Below are 7,850 nucleotides of genomic sequence, written 5' to 3' on the forward strand. Positions count from 1 at the left end.
TGAAATGGTCTCATATTTTGCATAATAGTGCATGTTGGAATGACAAACAATGTTGATTAAGGAAGTTTTCATCTTCCTTGTATGAAAAATTCATTTTTCATTTTTCAAGTGCCCGAAATGAGTTTTTTTGTGAAGGACCTACCATATATTTGTTTCAAAATTGGTACAAATCATTTTTCTAACATACTAGGCCATATTTAATGTACAATTGACAAAATGGTTGGTGTCAAAAGCTTTTATCCATCTCTCGTGAAAAAGACAAATCTATGTCGAATCAACTCGAAGCGGGTCAAATTTGAACTGCAGCTGCCTTATACTTTGCTCTTTATTTTTTCCAGAAATCATTTCTAGGTACAAAAGTATCTATTTAATCATATAAACACCAAAAGGTTTCCAAGATTCAACCACTAGGTAGGAAGGGTCATGCCTGCCGTTTCGACCGCATTTTGAAACGGGCATGAAAAATTCAAAACAAATCAAAAAATGGGAAACCTTTGCATTATGTCATCATATGTGATAAAGTTACCATCTAAAATAATAAACTTGTAATACGACAATTATTTTTAAAAAGTGTTCACACAAATGAGCTATCATGTGTGAAGATTCATCGCTTTCAAGCCACATGTCAATCTCATGGCCATATTCATGGCATAGTTTGTTGAAATGGTCTCATATTTTGCATAATGGTGCATGTTGGATTGACAAACAATGTTGATTAAGGAAGTTTTCATCTTCCTTGTATGAAAAAATCATTTTTCATTTTTCAAGTGCCCGAAATGACTTTTTTTGTGAAGGACCTACCATATATTTGTTTCAAAATTGGTCCAAATCAATTTTTTAACATACTAGGCCATATTTAATGTACAATTGACAAAATGTTTGGCTGTCAAAAGCTTTTATCCGTATCTCATGAAAAAGACAAATCTATGTTGAATTAGTTGGAAGCGGGTCAAATTTGAACTGCGGCTGCCTTATAGTTTGCTTTTTCTATTTTCCAAAAATCATTTCTAGGTACACAAGTATCTATTTAATCATATAAACACCAAAAGGTTTTTAAGATTCAACCACTAGGTAGGAACGGTCATGCTTGCCGTTTCGACCGCATTTTGAAACGGGCATGAAAAATTCAAAAAAAATCAAAAAAATGGGAAACCTTTGCATTATGTCATCATATGTGATAAAGTTACCATGTAAAATAATAAACTTGTAATACGACAATTATTTTTAAAAAGTGTTCACACAAATAAGCTATCATGTGTGAAGATTCATGGCTTTCAAGCCACATGATCAATCTCATGGCCATATTCATGGCATAGTTTGTTGAAATGGTTTCATATATTGCATAATGGTGCATGTTGGAATGACAAACAATGTTGATTAAGGAAGTTTTCATCTTCCTTGTATGAAAAATTCATTTTTCATTATTCAAGTGCCCGAACACTACAAGGAATATGCTAATACGCGACGCTATTTTTTCGTCGCTACATCGTCACGGTTTTTATTTTACGACGATCTCACGACGAAAAACCAAGCGTCGAAAACGGAGCGTCACAAATGAACAGCAGCGATGTTTTGATCAAAATCGTCGTAACTTTTACGACGATTCCTGGATTGTCGTAACCTTTACGACGATCCTAAATCGTCGTTGGCAATCAAACCCAGTCCTACGTGGGAGTCCTACGTGGCAAAATTACGACGAAATCAAAACATCATGGTTGAAATCAGCCCAACCCATTTCAATTGATCACATGGGCTAGTTTTATTTTTTTGGGCTTTTTCTTATTGGGCTTCTTTTTGGGCCTTAGCCTATTTACAATCATAGTATTTTTTCAAATTTTTTTATGATTATAATTTGAGCCCTGGCCATTTAGTGCCCAAATAGATTTGGTCCAGTTTCAGTTTTGACCTTTTTCATTTTTGAATTCAGCAACTTTTTGTTTCACAACTTGGTTTCATTTGTATTTGTTGAGCCTTTTCAACCCAATTATTTGTCCAATATTAAATCCAACACTATTTCATATTCAAATCAAGAAAACTCCAAGTCAAATTAAAATCATCCATCATATAACATCACATAATACATCTCTGAGGTTTACATAACACAATAACTCATCTCATGAATACATTTCCTTACACATGAATATAGCAAGAACGGACAGAATTACACAATAGAAATGACACATCTGCTACTATCCCAACAGTACAATGGACTTCATTCCACTCTCCTATGAGACATGCTCGAGATGCGACAACTTGCCATCCTACAAGAACATTACACTGTACATGAATCAAACAAACGGAAATAAATATAAAAAATATTAGAGTTAGTGTTCAAAACTTAGCAAGTTTGTGTTAAGAACTTGAGCTCCTTACTAAAAACGTAATGTACAGCAGTTTGGCCACACCAAAACGTATAGTATTTTTTATTACTACTACTATATGGTTAGATTCAACTACCACATCTCGTTTGGCAAGGTGACAATTAAATTGAGTGTACTGGAGTATACTGATGCAACTAGATTTGCATCCATCGCCTTCAAAAAATTACATGGAAGGATATGACACCGGAGTCCAGTACCCAACAACCAATGATGCGGTTCACACTAACAGTAAAAGAAAACAAATTAAACTTGTATAGATATGGACATGTGGTAGGCTGGTGGCTCAGTCTGCCGTCTAAGTGACCAAGTTTAACCGATATAAGTTTAAGGTTTGTCTCCATGTTGCCAATAATGCAACATTTAAAGAATTGATTTGCATACTGCAGAATACTTCAATTAAAGTAAGAGTAAAAAATGTTGCTATAGTTAATAAGGTAAGATGCCAGGCTGACCAGTCAAGAAATCTGAAGCAGAAAAAGAAAAAGCTAAGGCATTCCCATCAATGTTTGGCCTCAATCAACATGCCATTCTTTTTAAGAAGACAACTAGATAAGCAATAAGCAATACTCACTGCTAAATTCAGTGTGTTGTGGATTTCGATTGACAAGCAGATAAGCAATACACACTCTAAGCTACAAGCACTAGCTAAACCAAGCATCAGTTTTAAAAAGTTCCGTTTAAGATACTTCAACGATGGGTGACATCTCAGTAGCATCTCCTAGTAACATCATATGCTTAGCTGACAAACTCCATTGTGTACCACAATAACAGAACGACCTCAAGCATCTCCACAACAATATATACATAGTGATGGCATGCCTAGCTTCAGTTTTGAAAAGCTCGATTTTAGATACATCAAAGACCAAAAAAGGTCTCAGTGGTCTAAATGTTTCACATCCTCTGCTCAACACACCATCATCATAGTAGTGTTATTGAACTCACCATCATGGTCGATGGTGTCCTGGACAACCTTGGCCAGTTCCAGCATGGTGAGATCACCGGGGTTGCCCAAGTTGAATGGCCAGTTCCAGCATGGTGGACTCACCGGGGTTGCCCACGTTGAATGGCCAGTTCCAGCATGGTGAACTCACCGGGGTTGCCCCAGTTGAATGGCCCAATGTGATCACCTTCCATCAGCCTCATCAACCCCTCAACTTGGAAGAGTGCTATTTTAGAAAGCGCATTCCAGATAGCATAGCCATAATTATTGTTCATTGATGGTTAGAGATGACCTACCAAATCAGAAACGTATTGGAAACTCCTAGTCTGCTTGCCATCGCCGTAAACCGTCAAAGGCTCCTTCCTTAGCGCCTGCCATTATATTAACATAGAGCATTGGGGTGTTAGTTCGGAAATGAAAAGAAACTTGCGGTTTTTAAACTAGCAGAGCAACAGCGTTGTGTGTTTACCTGAGCAACAAAGTTCCTGACAACACGGCCATCGTCAATGCACATGCGCGGGCCATAGGTGGTAAAGATCCGAGCAATCCTAACCTGAATAGTGAAGACAACAAAATACAACAATCACTACACATACATTTTTATACAAATGGAATGGAAATTCCAGTGCTTGCAACAATATACTAGTACTCCCTCCATCCCGAAATTAATGTTGCACCCACAGTGTAATAGAAATTTTGCCAAAACCCCCTCGTACCATCAAATCTGTTACAAATAGATCATGTCTCCTTTCTTCTTCCTCCGCCCATCAACCTGCTCCTCCGCTGCCCACGATCTGCACCTCCGCGATTCCCTCCCAACACGATCTCGTCTCCTCCTGCCGCGACCACCCCAACCACCGATAGCACATTCCGTGGCCCCGGATCGGAGCGTGTCGCCGCCACAGCCCTCGCACACCGGCTTCTGCGGCGCACCACCCTAGCTTCCGCACGGTGGTAAGAGCGACCAGTGCCACCACACGCAACCACCCAGCCCATTGCACGCCGCCACCCGGCTGTCACACCGACGTCTCGCAGCATCCTATCCTTTCCCTGTCACCTTCTGTTGCTGCTGTTTCGACCAAGAAATGGCAAGATTTTGTTTGTATTGGGAAAAAAATATCAGGAAACTTTTAATCAGGAAATGACAAGATTTTGTTAATTTTGGAAACATTCAATTGGGAAATGGCAAGGTTTTGTTAATTTTAGAAACATTTAATCAAAAAACTTTTAATCAGGAAATGACAAGATTCTGTTAATTTTGGAAACATTCAATCGGGAAATGGCATGATTCTGTTAATTTTGGAAACACTCAATCATGTTAATTTTGGAAACATTCAGTCAGACAAGATTAATGATGCTGACATGTTAAATTTCAGAAAAACATGAAGTCTTGCTTTGAATTCTACAGCTGGAAATGCATGCATATAAGTCTTGAATGATAAGCTGAACGTCTAAACTCCACAACAAAACAGGAAGGCTTGCTCTGAATTTCATAGCTGAAGTGCCATTCAAAAATTGCCACTCTACTGGAAACTCTCTGTGAACATTTTGCTTCCTTAACATGCTTGCAGTGGGTAAACCACCTACAGTTTTCTCAAAGGAGCAAAGTCCCCATCATTTTTATCCTTGTTTACTGACTGATACTTGAGGAGTATAGAAGAGCCATGGTGCAGCCGACAGGACTTTGTTCAGGCAGTAGAAGCAAAGAATGACTTCCTTTTTCATTCAGTTTGCAAAATCCTGCTCGTGCTACTACTCTTGCCCTGGCAATAATGTGGGACATGATTATTTGGATAATGTTTTAAACTCTTAATCTTGGTCATGTACTCATGTGGTCAAAATTCAGAATGGTGATTGAAGTTAACTGAATTTTTCAGTAAAGTTTCTGTGAAGACAATTTAACTGAATTTTCAACACATATCTAGATTAATTTTATACAACATGGCCATTCTGACACTAGGAGTATTTAAAAATAAGCAACTGGTGCATCTGCAGTCAAGTTTCTTCAGTCTAGTGAAAAAATAAGGTGGTGCAGGAGAATTTGTCAACACAATTTCTTCAGTCTAGTCACAGAGTACCCTTTTAACTTACATCATAAAAGTTCTACTGGCTACCCAACACTACCAGAATCAATCTCAATATATTAACACTGGTATATGGTCGGAGTAGTACTAGTAGCGCTAACAAAGAACCAAAGGAATGTGTAATCGATCAATCGATAGTAGTAGTAGTATGTGCAATACAGCTACGAATCGATAGTAGTAGTAGTATGTGCAATACAGCCGACCAACTAGGGATGACCATTGTGCTCAATTTTCTTTGCTCAAAAAACTAGCGACCATGATTATAAAAATATTGGAAATTCAAAACCATTAAGCGCAGAAGAATAAAAGCATTTACATAATAAAAAATAATTGAGAATGTAGTTGAACTTCATTTTAAGTAAAATTTGTTGTCACTCACCAAAATAAGCACCATATTATAGTGATCTCTTATTGTTGAAACACACTGACACACTGACCGATGCATCAGGCTCACCCACTCACCAAAGTACTTCAAATCTTTGGTTGTGCTTGCCATACACAAAATAACACATATATTGTACTCTGATGAACTATGCATAATTGTCTTATACATGTATTTTCCTTCATAAATTCTGCCACACCTACAAATTATTTCTGCCTTCGCCACTGAACATATTGCTGTAGTAAACCAGTTGATTCTGTAACCCCATCCGTCAGGCCTAAATGAGGTTGATCCAAAACTAGTAGTAGTAGTAGTACTTGGCAGCAGTTTCAGAGTAAGTTTGGAACAACATACATTTTGGTGAAGTAAGTGTCTGTCTGTCTATCAGGGAGAAGTGTGATTCAGAGTTTCAGAGTGAAGTTGTTTCTGAATGCTCAAGTAATTAGCTAGCTAGAAGTGATTCAGATGTTCCTGTTCCTATTGGCTTGCAGCTTGTACATACAAGGAGCTAGCTAGGATTTGACTGACATTCAGAGATTTCTCAATCGATCCATTGATCGATCAGACAAGTGCCTAATAGTAATTGGCGGAGCAGAGCAGAGCAGAGGTGGGGTGGGTACCAGAATTGGGCCATCTCGCTGGATGGGATCTGCTTGGAGAGCGATTCGTAGAAGATCCTGAGGGGCTGTGTGTGGCAGCCAAATTAATTGCAAAATTTTGGGAATCAGATGAATTTGAGACGGATGAATTAGACTAGAGTAGAGTAGAGTAGTACCTCCTCTCGTTTTTTGAACTTCTGGCCGGTGAGGGAGAAGACCTTCTTGGCCGCCTTGCCCTTGCCCCGATCGGCCGTAGTAGCTTTCTTGGCGGTGGCGGTGGCCGCGGTGAGCTTGGCCCGCGGTGATGGAGCCTAGGGGAACCCGAGGAGGCGCTCCTGCATGCAGATCCGCGTGGAACCCACAAGAAACCGAGCCGAGTGAATTATCGTTCAACCAATCGAAAGGGCGGACGCGGAATGGAAACAAGGGGTGTGAATCCCTTCAGGATCTACATCGTTGGTAGTAAGGATGGGTTACCTGCGTGAGGATGCTGATCATCACGATGGCCGCCGGCGGCGAGGCGCCGATGGCCTCCGCCTTCACCCGCTCGTTGCCCATCCCGGGCGGCCGGTGCTACTTCTCCTGCTTCTGCTACGGCGGCGGCGTCTGAGGAGATTGCTCGCCGGTGGATATCAACAGCGAGATGCGGATCCATTGGGGAGGGCCGGGGTTGACCGGACCAGCGATATCGACGGCGAGATGCGGATCCATCGGATCCAGCGACCTGGCAACGAGGTCCACCACGGGTGAGGGTTGCGGGCGCGAGAGATGGATCTGACGGGAGGGGAGGACTGAGTGGCGCGAGGGGACCCCGAAGGTGTGCTGCGTACAGGCAAGAGCCGCGTCAACTCGCCGGAATCGAGCGGCACAGATGACGGCGGCAAAGGAGTCGTGGGAGGGGGACAAAGAAAGGGCTCGCGGGGGGAGAAGGGGGATCATGCACGGGAGTGGTGGCGGCGATAAGGAAGGAGCGAGGCTAGGGTTCACAGAGAAAGAGAGGGGTTTGGTGCGGTGTTGTGTGGTGGGTTGGATCAGAAGTGGATGGAAGGATGGATGGACTGATGTTTGCCATGTCACCGATCCAAGGCACAAGTGATCCCACCAATCAGAATTGAGTTTTTTTTAGTTTTTTTCACTTATAAGGCAAATAGTCAATTTGATGTCAAAATTCATGGCAAAGTTTGTACAAATAATCTCACCAATCAGAATTGAATTTTTTTTAGTTTTTTCACTTATAAGGAAAATGAATATTGCTGAATTATTTTTGAACTATGGAAGGAAGGGTTTTCACATATTTCACGAATATATGATCCAAAGTATTTATGAGAATTTTTCGAGAATTTTTGGAATGACAAAATAGTAGGTTGATTCACAAACTAGGCGGGTTTGGCGCATGACATAGAATAGACCCACGAGTGACATGTCAACATAGTTAGAACATGTTACGACATTTTTATAATCATC

General features: G+C 40.6%; 2 pseudogenes; both read right to left on the reverse strand.

Moving 5' to 3' along the window:
- Positions 1 to 3,032: 3,032 nt before the first annotated feature.
- On the reverse strand, positions 3,033 to 3,118 carry LOC123406485 (annotated as a pseudogene).
- Positions 3,119 to 3,200: 82 nt separating this feature from the next.
- LOC123406486 lies at positions 3,201 to 3,287 on the reverse strand (annotated as a pseudogene).
- Between the last annotated feature and the right edge of the window lie 4,563 nt (positions 3,288 to 7,850).

The sequence above is a fragment of the Hordeum vulgare genome, chromosome 6H, assembly GCF_904849725.1.
Source record: "Hordeum vulgare subsp. vulgare chromosome 6H, MorexV3_pseudomolecules_assembly, whole genome shotgun sequence".
NCBI classification, from domain to species: domain Eukaryota; kingdom Viridiplantae; phylum Streptophyta; class Magnoliopsida; order Poales; family Poaceae; genus Hordeum; species Hordeum vulgare.